A 16,217-nucleotide genomic window follows, 5' to 3' on the forward strand; every position below is an offset into this window, starting at 1 on the left:
CCTCTGACAGGTAAGGAGGAATCCAGAGAGAGAGAGTGAGGTCGGGGGTGTGTGAAGACTTCTACCCAAGCAGAGCAACAGTGCTCCCTTAGGGAGAAGAACGTGCCTGAGATGGAGAAGGAGGAGAGCGAGCTAGGGGAGGAAGGGGTAACCGCTGACAAAGCCTCTTGATGTCAAGAACTATTGTGATCTTGACTGATTTCTCCTGGATTCTAGGAGGTGGAACCTGTGCGTATTAGAGGGTACAAGTCTTGACCCACTGTTATAACCTGAATTGTGTCCCCTTAAAATTCATATGTTGAAGGCCTAACCTAATGTGACTGCAGGTGCAGGTAGGGCCTCTAGGGGTTAAATGAGATTGTAAGGACGGAGCCCTGACCTGATAGAACTGATGTCCTTAGAGGAAGAGACACCAGGGAGCGCTTTCTCTCCATACACACAGAGGAGGGGCCACACGAGGACACAGCGAGGGGCAGCTGTCTGCAAGCCAGGAAGAGAGTCCTCCCCAGAAACCGACCCTGGCACCTTGGCCTTGGACTTCTAACTTCTAGAACCATGAGAAAATAAATGTTTGCTGTTTAAGCCACACGCTTTATGGTATTTTGTTATTGAGCCTGAGCAGACTAATGTATCACATTGTTTTAAGCTAACTTTAGTTCTATGAGTAAGAAATACTGCCATTCTCCTTGTGAAAAAAAATTAAACTGTCAAGAATCTTTAAGCAACACCTCCCATCTTGGTTTCCTAGACCAGGAACTGGCAATCTACGGCCCACAGGCCCAATCTGGCTCACTTGCTGTTTTTGAAACAAAGTGTTATTGGAACACAGCTCATTTATTTGTATATTGTCTGTGGCTGCATTTGGACCCCCTTTAGACGAGCTGATTAGTCACAACAGAGAACATAAGACAGAGAAGATAAGCCTAAAATATTAACTATCTGGCCCTTTGCAAAGGAATATTGCTGACCACTGCTCTAGACCATGTCCAGAAATAAGCATCACGACCAGTTGGTGTGAATTATTTCAGCTTATATAGCACTGTATTATTTGGTGTGTATGTTAGTTATGGCAATGATATCATCTCTTTCTGTACCTTTTTTTTTCAAACAACAATGAGTCTTGGAGATTTTTCCATGTTGGTAGACATAGATCTACTTCGTTGTTTTAACGGCTGCATGATATTCCAAAGTATCAACACCCTGCAGTTTATTCCGTGATTTTTATTAATGGACATTCTGGTTGTTTCCAGTTTTTTCCACAATAAACAACACTACAACAAATATATCTACCTCCTTAAACACATGTTTGAGTATTCTCTGTGACTGATATGAAGACTGGGATTGCTGGGCCATAAGGCAGGTACATTTTAAAATCTAGTCCTATTTTTTTGAATAGGATGTGCATTTGCATGATTCAGAAATGAAAAGTGATTTACAAGATATACATTGCAGAGGCTCACCTCTCCCTCTTTTTAAATCTATTTCACTATCTCCCAACCCTACAGTTATTAGTTTCCTATACATCCTTTTAGGATTTCTTTATGAAAACAAAACAAAGAAGAATATATATTCCTAGTTCCTCTTTCTTTCTCTTTCTTTCTTTCTTTCTTTCTTTCTTTCTTTCTTTCTTTCTTTCTTTCTTTCTTTCTTTCTTTCTTTCTTTCTTTCTTTTCTTTCTTTCTTTTTCTTTCTTTCCTCTCTCTCTCTCTTTCTCTCTCTCTCTCTCTCTTTCTTTCTTTTTCTTTCTTACCCAAAAGGTAGCATACTATATATATTATTCTTTATTTCACTATTTTTTCACTTAATAGTATATTCTAGAGCTCTCCTCATGACTAAATCTCATGTAAATGTATAGCGTGTGTACTCATGCCTTTTCTTAAACATAAGTTTGGTTCTTGTAATATTCCTTTTCGTTGATGCACCCTAGTTTATTTATCTAGCCTACCTTTCTTTTTCTATTACAATAAGATATGCATATTTCAAATGTCCATAGAGATAGCTGTGTTGCCCTTTAAAGGAGCTGTGCAGTTGGCAGTGCCCACCTGGGTGCATTTTTAAGGGCCCAACACAGAGCAGACAGTTGCTTGTACCCTATGCTCCAGCAGTTCCCAGAACACGACACGTTTTGTCTTCTGTCCTTGCTATTCTCTTTGTTGGAACCTCCCTTTCTACACCTTGTCTGTCTAGCCGACTCTGAAGTCTTCCTCTAAGTACTACCTTGAAAATCTGTGAAGCTGTCCACCCCAGCGGTAGAGTTGATCCTTCCCTCCCTGTATGACCACGGACACTTGCCCACACCTCTGCTTTTGCACCTCTGGTATTGTTCATTTTCTTTCTTTCCCAATCTTGTCTCCTTTTCCTTCATGGTGCTCTCCTTGAAGGACGAGACCACATCTTCATTCATCTTTTATTCCTAAAGACTAAGATGCTGCTTGTTGTGGAATAGCTGCTCAATAAAAGTTGGCTGAATGAATAAATTAACAAATAAATGATCGCTAAAAACAGATATGAACCCACAAAATTGAATTTGGACAATGACTCCAGGCGTGTGTTTATCCACTAGTCTGCCAGTCATGCAGATGAGTTTATCCGTGTCCGCTGATGGAATTTTGACATAATTTGCATGCTGGAGCGGGAGGCTGCCTGTTCACAGAGGATTCTTCTAGGCATTTGTCATTCATTATACAACATAAGCTTGCATTGGAGTTTGTGCAGCACAGCATCAGCCAATTAGAGGAGATTGCAGCCTTAGAAACAAACATCTGCTTGTGCTGGGTAAATAATAGTTAGAGTCTGGTGTTTTATGACTATGTGATTAATCTGAATCTCATATAATTTAGTATTTGTCTATGTGGGAATCTCAGAGATCATGCCCATAACCCAAATTACAGCTGCAGAAAAACATATTTGGGATTTCCCACCACTGCCTCAGGTACTAGGAGATCATTTCTGGTTCAGGTGATACCTGAGACTAGGGGTAAGAGTTTGGTTCATTGGTAACAAACGTACACAAATGATACTAGAGAGGGACACCTGTCTCCAAATTCTATCCTGGATAACCCTCCTGTAGACCAATCATGGAGTACCACGGAAATGTGAATGCATTCCATGGGCCTTTTGATGATCAGTTCTCCTTTTTCCAGGGAGAAGGGGGTTAAAAGAAATACAGTAAGGAAACTACCATCCATCAATTCCTTTTCTATGGCAGGTTCTTTTCCAGATGCTTTTCTTATCTTTTCCCCATTTGCAACTCATAACAATATGGGTCAGGATTACCAATTTTACAAATGAACAAACTGAGTTGGAGGGGCTTGTCCTGGGCTCCCAGCTAGCAGGTGGCTGTACTGGGGAGTCAAAGCTGATCTACCAAAATCCATGCTTCTCCCAGGAGACAGCCCTGCTTTCCCGGAGGATGCGGCCAGTGGAATTCCACGGAGCCACTGGCTGCGACATAGCTGTGATGCTTTGCAGATAGTGCTGGGCAGATTGGCTGTGAACGCTTCCTGCCTTGCTTCCAAATGACATAATCAGATGCATTGGCATCTTTGGCGATGAGATTCTGAAGAACATCATCCAAGTGCTTTGTGTGGAAAGACAAGGGCCCTGGTGAAAAGCCAGCTACTGGTGGACTTGAGCGTATAGCAAATGATAGTCAAGTGGTCAAGAATGCAGAATATTTGCTAATGTAATACAATAATACTGCCTAGCTCCGTAACCACAGAATTGGAAAAAAAAGCAACTAGGCCACTGGTTTTTAACAGAATCATCTATGGAGCTTTGAAAAATAAGCATGTCTGGTCACCACCCACAGATATTCTGATGCCAGGGGTATTTTAAACCAGCTTTTCATGCTATTCTGATGCTCAGCCAGATTTTGGAATCTATGATCTAGTCAAATGGATCATTTGAGTCATCAGAACTTGAATAAGGATTGCTTCCTTTGGATACATCTTTCCTTTATCACATTAAGTCAATCTCTCTCTGTGTCTCTTTCATATATATTTTTTTTTTCCAGCAGTCAGAAATTCTTAAAAGCTTTTTGCCACTAAACCATCTGCTGGCGAAATCTCCCACTAGGTTTCAAATGCCAAACTGTTCCCAGTAGCAATTTTCTTTATTATTTTGGGGAAAAGAATGAATTATATTTCTTCCCTCTGAACAAAAACACTTTAAATATAAACATATTCATTATGGACCAGTAGAAGTTGCTTACATTTTTAAAAGAAATAGCTTTATTAGACACGCGCTTTGTGGGTTTACTTCAGGCTTCCCTCATGGGTTTGATTCTTGCCTTGAGGACAGGAAGTGTGGATGATTCCAGGGCCAGGGTGCTCTGGCCAGCAGTGGTGATGGACAGAATAGAGACCAATTTGGCTCAACGAATTACAGGATGTTCTATTGAGTTCCTGGTGCCCACAAGCCTTAGGGAAGTAGGCCATATAATGCTAGAAGCCTGGTTTGAGGGTGTATGTGGATTTTATCCTTGTCACGTTGTGTAATCCCCTTCTGATTCAAAGCCTTCCCTCTTCACTATAGACACCACATCCTGGGACAGGTAAGTGGAGTGTTATAAAAAATCTTGGGAAAAATAAACCAGAAAATGCTTCCATTGTATCAATTTAGAGATGATTTTCCTTAAGAGTCTCATTCAATGATCTTCTAAGACTTTGAAATCCATTTGTTATGGCAGATGGCCAGTTATCCACCCAAACCTTGTGGTCCCCTTTCTATAGTAAGAAGTCTTACTGGGAGGCAACATCCCATCCAGGGACCACATGACCCTGCTCCTCTTGCCTCAGTGTGTGGCCATCTGATTAGTCCTGACCAATGGAAAGTGAGCAGAAGTGATGGGTGTCACTTTTTGAAAAAAGAAGTGGATGCTTTTTCCACTTCTCTTTTTCTATCAACTGAGTGCAGATAATTCCAGTCTTAGGGGAAAGTGGAATCATAATATGGAAAGAGACAGGAGACCTGAATCACTGCATGGAAGAAAGTTGTCTGCTGACCCACTGGGCTTTCAAGTGAATAAGAAACAAGTTCTCACTCTGCTGAGCTATGGGTGTTTGAGATTTGCTCATTAACTGTACACTGACTGATCAGCAGGGACCGAAGGTCTTCATCTGGTTTAAGGCGCTTTGACCTCCTGACACACGGATGCTGATAAGAGCAATGGCTCCTTCTAATGTCCAGCATGGAACATCTGGGATCAGTAAAGAACTTTTGTCCTATAACAACCATTCTAAAAGAAGCAAGGATGGTATTTGTTACCAGATAATGATGTGAATAGAAAAAGATATTAAAGATGGGAGAAGACTATAAAAGTGATACCCACTGGGACAGGCAGGCAGATGAATGATTTCTTCCCCTTAAGATGGAGGAGTATTTCCTACCCTCATCCTGTTTAAGCCTCTGATAACAGGCTCCACATCTTCCACGGCACTAACCCTGCATAGACAGTTCTGGCAATAACCAGGGAAGAGGATCACTTTGCAAATAACACATTTCAGTACCAATAGCAATAAATATCCTTGAAAGTCTTCACAAACTAGGCAGTAGGCTAGGTAGCGTGGGGACCAAAAAAAAAATCTGCCAAATTTTATGTCTTCAGAGTGCTTACAAAGCAGTCAGGCTGACAGAACAGAATAATAAGAAATATTAAGAAACAGAGGCCAAGTATAAAGTTAGCGGTAAGAATGGAGCTGACACAGGTCTTCAGGAAGAAGCAACCACACTCAAGTGTGTGACATCATCAGACAGAGAGTCCTGGGTGGGGATCTCTTTTCAGCAGCTTACATCCGGGCAAAATGCAAATAAGAGTAAAGAAGTTCTCTGCAGCACCATTTGCTTAAAAAAATTTAAAATAATTTTTAGAATTTGGGTAAGCCTGTGAAAGTGAGTCCTTTATGTAAATGTCATTTGACACATGAGTTGTGACCACAATAAAAACTGCAAACCAGTGTCCTAAAATTCTTCCAGCACGATAGTCATTGTGTAATTCTGATTGGTGCCAAAGCCATGCTTAAAAAAAAAAAAAGAATATAAAATTGGGGGGCAAACTAGATATTGCTAAAAATTAACGATTTGCCTAGCTTGCGAACTGCCCAATCAAAGTGGACACTGGCCTTAGAGGGGACCTGGAAGCTCCCAGCTGTCCGTGGTATTAACCCTTCACCTGCTTAATCATGGGTAGATTGAGGAAGATTCTTGTCAGGGCTTGGGAGGGTGGCTTCTCCTAGCCAACACAGAAGTATTCCATTATTTTAACAATCCTTACTGCTGCACTTGTGCATCCTGGCCAAACATCAACCCCGTATAGTATCATTATACAAAATGAAAACACTGCTGACAAAGTAGACTCTCGCTCTGTTCCCACCTCTCAGAAATGACTACCACTAACAATTTAGGGTATATCTTTCCAGACTTTAAATGTCTTCTGTGCAAACATAAACAAGGTCATACTATGCATTGTGTACCACACAACTGTTCTTTTCCCCCCTCTGGAAAAAGAGTATGTTGTGAATATTATGCCATATGAGCACACAAAGAATTACCTACACTCTTGCTTTTATCTCCTAATGAGAAGTTGAGGACCTGAATCAATACCATTACTGTTTTTAGGGACTGCCAAGCTGCAGCCTGACACTCACACAGCATTTTAAGTGCATGCTGTTCTTTGGTGTTGCTGGAAATTACATCAAGGTTCCCCTCCTGCAGCCACTCCCCACCTGCCGTTACCATTCCTGGTTGTTTTTCTGGTCTCTCTCATTCCATACCCTGCTGGGCTCACGCTGGTCTTGACCTCCTATGTGAACTTAAGTCTTTGGAAGGATCCACTGTGCACCATTAATTTCTTAGTCAGTTTCTTGTAACTTTCTCTCTCTTTTTGTGTTCCTCATCCTAGTGTTCTTTCTTCTGTACCCGTCAGATGCTGGAAGGACCTGCATGGATTTCTTGCCCCTACTTCTCCATTGGCCAGTCTCATGGCCTCTCCCTCAGGAGTCAGATGGTGGAAGAATTTAAATTCAAGACTGTGCTGCCTAGGGTCCAAGCTGTAAGTAAGGGGGGTAGATTGACCTACTGTATGTTCCCGAGGGACTCTTGTGCAACTTCCTGATATCCAGTGAGCTTATTCAAAGTTTATTTCTCTTGCAGATTTTGTTTCATGAGGGCAGAAGCTGCATCTTTCTTGTTCACCGTGGTATCACCCATAACCAGTCCTGGCACATCAGGTGTTGAGTAAACATTTGAATAAACAGCCAGGTGGAAAAGGACCCAGACTGGGTGAGAACTGAGCTGAATGCCCAAGGACTCAGGTTCCTGATTGTCCACAGGCTGAAGTGACCTGAGAGGCAAGAGTGACAAGTCGCCAGCAGCTGCACGCTGCCAAGGAAAGGCCCGCAGATGTTCCGATGCTTCTAGATGTTGCTCGTAGGCTGTGTCAGATGGAGCTGCCAGCCAGAACCTGCCATGTCTGGAGACCTTGGGGGAAGGAGCAGATCTCGAGCTGCGGCAGATGGTAAGTGCTGTCTTCAGTCTTTAACATTTAAGGAAAAGAACTGGGAATAGACACTCGGCTCAGTGGCAGTTACGATGCATTTAAATAAGCTTTGCAAATCATTTACAGAAATGCAGATGCCTCCAACATTCTTAATTGCCCGTGGATTTGGTGGGAGCTTCCTCTAGTCCACCTTTCTATCCTCAGTGTCTAGTATAGAGTGCGGGGTGGGGTGAACCCCTGCACACTGGGTGCTGGGGAGTGGGGGGCTGCCTGCTGAAAAAAATGCACATCCGGGGACTTAATGGCATTAACTGGCTGTGAGCAACTGATCATCTTCCCAGGGGAATCCCACCCACTAAGTGCAAAGACTGTCTCATGCCTCTTTATAGCCCCACAAGTGACTCAGTTTCTTGTTCTCTCCAAGCCAATCTTGGGGCAGATATGTAGATGTGACCTGTCCTATCATATTTTCCTGGAGAACAAAGATTTCTGAATAAGGGAAGTAGTGCTCGGGGAGCTATTTTTTCTGTTGGCTTCCACTCCCAAATGGAAACATGAACACCTACTTCATAATGTTGTTGTCAAGACTGAGTAAAATCACGTGTGTGAAACGGCCCAGCTCACTCCTGACACGGGAGGTAGTCGTAAAGCTGTAGACTTGAAGGAGCAGGGCGTCTGGTGATTATGGACCTTGTGGTCATGGCGCCCTGACTGTAAATCCACTCTGTCACTTACTAGCTTTGAGACCTTGACAACTAACTTAACTTTTCTGAACCTCAGTATCCTGATGGAGAAAATGGAGCTAAATCACAGTGTCTGAGTCACAGAGTTGATGTAGGATTAAATGCAATAATGCATAGAAAGTGGCCATAGAGTCAGAGCTCAATAAAAAGATAATACTTATCAATGTCACCATTGTTGTTGGACAGGGGGTGGTAAATGGGGGTATCTTGGCTGTTTGACATTATCTGGGAAAGTCTGGGGTGGATGGGTGTATATAGACGCTCCTGGTTCTGGAAGCAGTTGTTCAACCTAAAAAGCTTGGAATTGTTCTGGACTCTTCCCTCCTTCTTCCTCCCTACAACCAGTCCATCAGGTGTTCCTGTTGGCTCTACCTTCAAAATATAGCTAAAATCTAGCAACTTCTTACCTCCTCCTTTGCTACCACTCTTGTCTGAGCCACCATCTCCTCGCTCCTGGACACCGCCACAGCCTCCCAGCTGGGCTTCCTGCTTCCACCCTCCCCCTGCCCCAGTCTTTTCTCAAAGCAGCAGCCAGAGGGAGATAAATACGTACGTCAGTTCATGTCTCTTCTCTGCTCAGAACCCTCCCCTGATTCCCCATCTCCCCCAGAGCAAAAACCAAAGTCATTCCAATGACCCGTGAAGCCCCTAGGTCTCTCCCTATGTGATCGACTCCCTCCCCTGTTCCTCTCTCGCCTCACCTCCTACCACTCCCCTTCCCTCATTCCATTCCACCCATTTTTTTAAAATAAATTTTCTTTTTTTAAATAATGACAGTTACAAAGAAATTTTTTTAAAAATGGCGGTACTGGGAATTGAACCCAGGACCTCGTGCATGTGAAGCATGCACTCTACCACTGAGCTATACCTCACCATCACCCCCCACCCCCCATCACTCCCCCACCCCCCCCCATCAGTTTATATCTGGACACATCAGGCATATTCCTATTTGGGGCACTTTGCATGGGCTGTTCCTTCTTCCTGCAGTTCTCTTCCAGTTCATTCTCTCCTGTCCTTTAAGTCCCCGCTCAGAGGGCCCCCTCTCCATGAGAACTTCCTTGACCACCTGTCTAAATCAATAGGCAGGCCCCTGCAATTTTCAGTTCCCCTTCCTGCTGGGCCTTTTTTTTTTCCTTAACACATATCCCACCTAACATGCCATATACCTACTTACATGTTATATTTATTGCATGTTGTCAGTCTCCTCCTGCTAGAATATAAGCTCCTTAAGGACCTTTGTTTTGTTCATGGGTTTACTTCCAGTGCCTAGAACAGCCCCTGGAACACAGTAGGCATTCAATCCATGTTTGTAAAAGGAAAGAATGAACCAGAGGGAAAGAACAACTTTAAAGATCAAGAGACAACTTATAAATGAGAAATCACAGGGCCTGCAAGGTATTTAAACATTAAAAAAAATTGCTATCAACTTAAAAATCTGGCTTTATTTTTCAGATCACAATTCAGATTAAAAAATTCTAGCAAACAATAAGACGATCTGGTAACAAGGGCCCTGCATTCTGTAATGGAATCTAGGGGCAGAGTGGAGAAATGGTTGCCCTCTCTGGCTCAGCCAGACCCTCTCCAGTTTGCCCTGGTTCCAACATCACCCATTTTCTTCACTCAGGTTACCTTCCTGGACCCCGGAGGAGTCTGGATTTGTTTCCTTTGATTCGAGTTGCTCACTGCTAGAATGTCTGTGTTCTCATCTCTAGGGTGGGAGTTCCATTTCTGTGGGCTGGGTCTCCCCTCTTCTATTTATGTTTTAAGTAATTAGATACCGGAGTGATTGACCATGGAAGATCAGTTCTCCATCACTCCTGAACACATAAAATATTCGTGAATACACGAAATTAAAATGTTACCGTGCTGGGAACATCGATCAGCAGGGTGATGTTTATGTAGCATTGTTAATTGGATTTCTACAAGGAGCTCTTCCGTGGGCTGGGGTCTATCTGATGAAATGTGGCTGTGACAGCAGCTTGGCAATGACTCGGGGTGGCTTTGTGGTCAGGGAACTGGGCAGCCATCTGACCAACAGGCTGGGGAGAGGGAGGAGGGTTGAAGAGATCGCTGGGAGCTCTCGTGGTCCAAACTTCTTATCGGTGAGCTGTATGGAGTACTCCATCTCTCAGATTTATCAACAATTTTAATGAATGTCGTGTTTGAGATAATGACCCGTATCTGGGCTGGCACAAAGCCCTGAAAATACTTCTACGAATTGTGTTTTTTATCTCAAGGACTGCAGCGTGCGGCATCCAACATTACCATCGATATCATCTATTGAGAACTCTTTCCTGGGTTCTTTATTAAGGTTTAATTAAATTTTATGTGTTATCAATTAGGATTAATCTACTTTTAGTCTGAATTAGAGGGAGCCAATTATAAATAACACCACTTCTCATTTATTCCTGAATACAAAATGAAGGTCCTTAAACTTCCTTTGGAAAAAAATCCACAACCCTGCTGAACCAAATGTGCACTTTAAAGAGTTTTATGCCCAAGAGGCTAAAGAGTTCTATTAAAATAAACTGGAAAGATGAGAATTCCTGTAGAAAGGTGTTAGAGACAGAAAATGGGGGTATTGAGGGGAAGAAGAGGTAGCCCAAATTGTGAATAAAGCTGACATCTGGGAGGAGTTCCAAGAAACTTGTATTTGCTGTTTTCATACTTTTAGAAAAATACGGGGATCACATGTATTGCAACATTTTGTTACTAATAGACGTTTTGCTATAGTTCCCGGAATCCTTCAGACGCAAGCAATCTAAAGAATAATCCACCTTCCCACTTCTAACCGTGAGTTCTGCAGAACCTCTCCCCAAGGAGGTGCAAAGGACCTTCACTGGCAGAATGATTGTACTTGGTGGGAAAACATCGAAAGGTTTTCCTTCTGAAACTCTGTCTGGATGTAAATTTATCTAAGTGCCATTAGCCAAGATGGTGCAACCGCAACAGAGATGCAGTCATGCTGTGGATGCTCTGGCAGAGTCAGCGACTTTCAGCTTTAAAGCGTTAACCTGGCGCAATTGCAGAGAGAAACAGAATGCTCCACAATAGACCAAAGCATCTCTGCTTCTCGAAGAGGCCAGGCCAGCTGTGCTCAGTGTTTGTATTCAGTGAGACCAGTTCCGAGTAGCTCAAATATCTCCAGTTCTTTTCTTTCTGGGCACAAGTTAAAATTGTACCCCACCTCTCCCTCCACCTTGGATAAGAGCGTGAGATGTATTTGGTCAACAAAGTGCAAGAAGTGATGGGTATCAGTTCCGTGTAAGAGGCGGCACACGATTTGCCATGTTTTTTGCCTCCTGCTGCAGTAGTCATGGAAACACGGTTCTGATAGAGCACCCACTAGCCGAAGATGGGCAGGGTCCTCCCCACCAACCTGTGCTGGTCACGTAGCAGGAGCAAGAAGCAAGCTTTTACTGTGTCAGCCATTGGGATGTTGAGGGTTTCGCTATTTCAGTGTTAACATAGCTTATCCTGCCTGACAGAACCTCTGAAAGCTTTGATTTCTTCTAAGTTTTGGTATCTACCTCATTGGGTTGTTGTACGAGGGAAAAAAAGGGAAGCAATTCACAAAAAGTGTTTCACTCCACGTCTGGCACACGGCAGGTGCTTAATCAGTGTTTGTGTTTGCTATTATTGTTTGTAGTTGGGGATGCCCATGTATTAGGCCTAAGTGATCCCGTCTGTGACACTGTGATAGTAGGTTCAAGCTTTATTTAAACTCTTAACATTTCGGCATCTTGTCCTCCCATCTAACCAGAGATCCCACATTGGTACCCTTGATTCCCCTCCGTTAGGAGAGTTTCCAGAGTAGACAAAGCTTTATGATGCACAGTCCTATTCACTTCCTCCTCTCCCTCACAGCCCTATCTAATTATCCCATCGTATACAGTGTAAGAAAGTACAAAAATCAACCTTGTGATGACAGCCCATTAGGGAGGTGCTGTGTTTCCAGCGAGCAGCCGGAGCCCTAGCCTGGGCTGGCCTCCTGACACATCTGTGGATTCGAGGACTCCTTCCCACAAATATCCAGCAGTTGTGACTCACCTGGGACTTGTCTGACTCGGGCCTCTGCAGTTTTTTTCTGGCTGGGGTCTCATTGCAGTGCGTCCAGCCTACGTATAGGTGTAAACCAATTGAGCTGTAAAGACCTGAATTCCTTTGGTGACCAATAACAGGTGTGCACTGTGAACTCTTCCCTGGGCTGGGTGTGACGCTGTGCCCGAGGTTGCCATGTGGAGGGAAATCGGAGGGACATTCAGGAACAATGATGAGATAGTTCAGATATTACCTGGACCCGGAATTCACAATGTCCAGTTCTTTTGGGTGATAAGAACTTGTTCAGGAATCAGGGTGTGGTCCCAGCGTGTGCAAACTCAGAACAGTCAGGAAAGTTTTGGTTGCAAGTGAAAGAAACACAGCACAAACTAAAAAGGAAAGATACTGGCTGCCTTCACTGAGAAACTGCAGCGGCCAAACGCTTCCAGCTTCACGTCTGGCTGTATCTGGGTGTTCAGATGATGCCGCTGGCTGTTTCTCTGGTCCCACTCTGACTTGATTTTCTTTTCACCACTGTTCCACATCGTGGCAAAGATGGCATCAACACCTCTAGGTTTCCATTTCTCTTACACCAATGATCGCAGCAAAAAGACTACTTTTTGGTAGTTCCAGGAAAAGTACTGGGGAAGGCTCCAGGGTTAACTTTTCTAATCTACAAAGAACTTCTGCAGGTTGAAAAGATTTTAAAATTCCAATAAAGAAATAGATGAAGGATAAGAGTAGGCAATTTTCAGAAGAGGAAATGCAAATGGCCAATAAGCACATTAAATTACGCTCCTTCTTATGGGGGAAGGAAAATGTAAATAAAATGGTCATGTTAGGAATTCATCGGTTTGGCCCAAATTGAAATGATTCGTAATCCATGGCTTGTGATTTTATGGGGTAAATAAGGGCTCTCATAATTTGCTGGAATGAGTAAGATTACTTTAACCATTAAAAAAAAATCTGGAAGTAGTTACTGAAATTAAAAAGTATACATACTCTTCGACCCAGCCATTTCACTTTGGGTGGACAGAAATAAAAATACCAGATCGATAGAAAAACGTTTATTACAACATACCTGATTACTTGCAAAAATCTGGAGGCAGTCTGAATGTCCAATAATAGGAAATTATGCAATAAATTATATTATTTCATACCCTGGAGTTTTATACAGCTATTTAAAAACAGTATATGGAAGTAGACTTATAATCTCTTCTTAAGTAAAAACAGCAAATTAATATAGTATGATCCCATTTTTGAAAAAAAAGACAAAAGCTATTCAAGTGACTTTTTTTTACATTTTTTGTTGAGTTATAGTCATTTTACAATTTTGTGTCAAATTCCAGCATTCAAGTGACTTTTTAATGTATGAATGAGCCCAGGAAAACATGGAGAGAGACATACCACGTAGCTGACAGTAGTTACTCTGAAGAGAAGGGGTCTTGTGAGCACATACTGCTATTGTAGTTTGAAAAGAAATTCATTAAAGAATATATAAGAAAGGACAAAATGTCCCTGTGTCCCTGAAACACATTACAACAATGGACAGGTACAGAGTGGCATCCTGCATCTCAGGGAGTGCCTGTGGGGATACGCACGTCTTGTCGAGCGTCTGTTTCATGGGAAGTTGGTAGGAGCTCCTACGGGCCAGTCTTGGCTGTGACGTTTGTGCTATCACGCTCCGCCACGATGGGCTGGTGTCACATCTGTTTACTTTAGTCATGCAAGACCTTCCATCTGAAGAATGGGCACATTGGATGCATCTGACATTTCAGTAAATGTGATATATCCTGTGCCTGAAATTTGTGGGTTCTTTTGCAGAGGGGGAGAGGACGAGGTCAGGCCCTGGTTGCCATAAGGTCTTTGTTGTTCATTAGGTCTGAGCCTTGTGGTTTCATTCGTTTTTGCAAAGGCTGCTACTGTTGGTTAATGTTGTCCATAGATAACACATGGAGGCCTAATATTCAAACTGTGTAATGAACTAAAGGGCAGAGGACTTTTGACTCTGCTTGTGTTCCCTTTCATTTCATTTTGAGACACAACTAGGGAGTCGACATTATTCTTTGGTATTTATGTTTGTGTCACGACCAGTCAGCACATCCATCTAGCAAGTGTTGCTGGCGTGTCAGGCACTGTGCTAGGCACGTCATTGGCCTTGTGATCTGTGTTTTTCACATTAATACTGAACAGCTATTACTGAAATGGGGCAGAGGGGGAAGAACAATCTCCTAGGTAATTACTGAGTCAAAGGAGAAATAAAATATACAGTCAAAGACCATTTAGAGAGTAATGAGAATGTGAATAATACATATGAAAACTTACAGGATGTAGCCAAAGCCCTTAATTTGCTTTTTATTGTTGAAAATAAAAATGAATGAAGGTAGCTTTAAAATTGAGAAGTATGAAAATGAGCCCCAAAATTTAAGGAAGTAAGGAAAAATAAATCTTTTCAAGAACAAAGCAGAAATCCATGGATTTGAAAACACGCAAGCTCAAGGATAAATGCATCCAAGAGGTGACTCTTGGAAGAAAACCAATAATATAGATAAAACCTCTGGCAAGATGACACAAGAAGTGGAAAAACAAAACAAGTAAAATTAAAAATGATGAGGGAGTCTAAATGGTACATGAGAGACTTAAAAACCAAGACATTACTATGTACAGCTCTTTGTAAAGAAATGAAAAAAATCTCAGTGATGCAGATTCTTCTGTGAAATGTGAATGACAAAAATTTGATTCATGAGAAAGTAATGTCTAAAAGGGGAAAATTATATAAAGATAAAAAAGTTAAAGTGTTACTAAAAGGTAGCTCTAAAATAAACTCCTTGAACAGAAATTTTTCTAATGTGTTTCTTTCACATTTCCAGTAACAGGTTATTTCTACACTGGACGAACCGTTCCAGATTATTAAAAAGCATAGAAACTCTCTAGTTCATTTTATGAAGATAGAACAACCCTGAAATCCAATCTTGAAAAATATAGTGGGGGGGGGGGAGGAAGAGAGAGACCAGAAGACCAAGGCACTAGATGAAAAACTATAAATAAAATAATAGCAAACAGAATTCAATAATACATTCATAGAATCATTCACCATGACCAAGTTGGATTTAGCCCGGAATGCACAGACTTTTGTTTTTCAGGTCATTTTATTTAAAAAGAAATTAAAATCAAATCATAGAGATTAGCTGAGGTGTCCTTTCTCCTGCCCCTCCAGGACTCTGTCCCCTCTCTCCCTTCCTTCCTCCCTCTTTCCATTCCCCACCCCTTGCAAACGCCAGTAAAAGATAACATCTATCTTGAAGTTGGCATTTATCCTCCAATCTGTGTTTGGTATCTCTACAACTGTTGGAAGTGTCCCTAAATATTTAGCTACGTATTATTTTGTAGTCCTCAGAATTTCATAGCTGGTTTTATTCTAAATGTGTCCCTCTGGAACTTGCTTTGATTCTCTTAGCATTATGTTCTTGAGATTTATCTAGGTTGATACAAGCAGATCCATCTCATTCATTGTGTAAACGCACTATGTTCTATTTATCTACTATTTTTTTATATAGACATACATATATGTCTTTTTGAGGAAGACTAATCTGTTTTTTTATTTGTGTGAAAATCTCTATCTGTGGCCAGATACTCCCCTACTTCACTTGCGAGATTCATGTCTTTTTTACTCTCTCAATGGACACCCTTTTTCAGGAGTAGTGACCCATTTACTCTGCAAGAATATCCCCTAATTCTCTCACAAGGGTTTTTCCACATCTCGCGAGATTTGCTCGTGTTCTCGTGAGACTAGCCCATGTTTATAATAGCCTATTTTATAATAGGTGGCTATTGTAACCAATGTTACAACAAAGTGTATACCTTTCCCTGCTTCCCTGTGTGAATAAGTAGTTTTCTCTCCTGTCAGCAGGGTCTGAGCTCTGTCTTCCATATCC

At 42.1% G+C, this 16,217-nt stretch overlaps 1 non-coding gene across 1 annotated transcript; it reads right to left on the minus strand.

The window, feature by feature from the left end:
- Nucleotides 1-9,041: 9,041 nt before the first annotated feature.
- Nucleotides 9,042-9,115, minus strand: TRNAV-CAC (transfer RNA valine (anticodon CAC)). The gene has a single exon. It is a non-coding gene; the product is annotated as a tRNA-Val (tRNA).
- Nucleotides 9,116-16,217: the final 7,102 nt, after the last annotated feature.

Source organism: Vicugna pacos, chromosome 18, assembly GCF_048564905.1.
Source record: "Vicugna pacos chromosome 18, VicPac4, whole genome shotgun sequence".
In the NCBI taxonomy this organism is placed as follows: Eukaryota; Metazoa; Chordata; class Mammalia; order Artiodactyla; family Camelidae; genus Vicugna; species Vicugna pacos.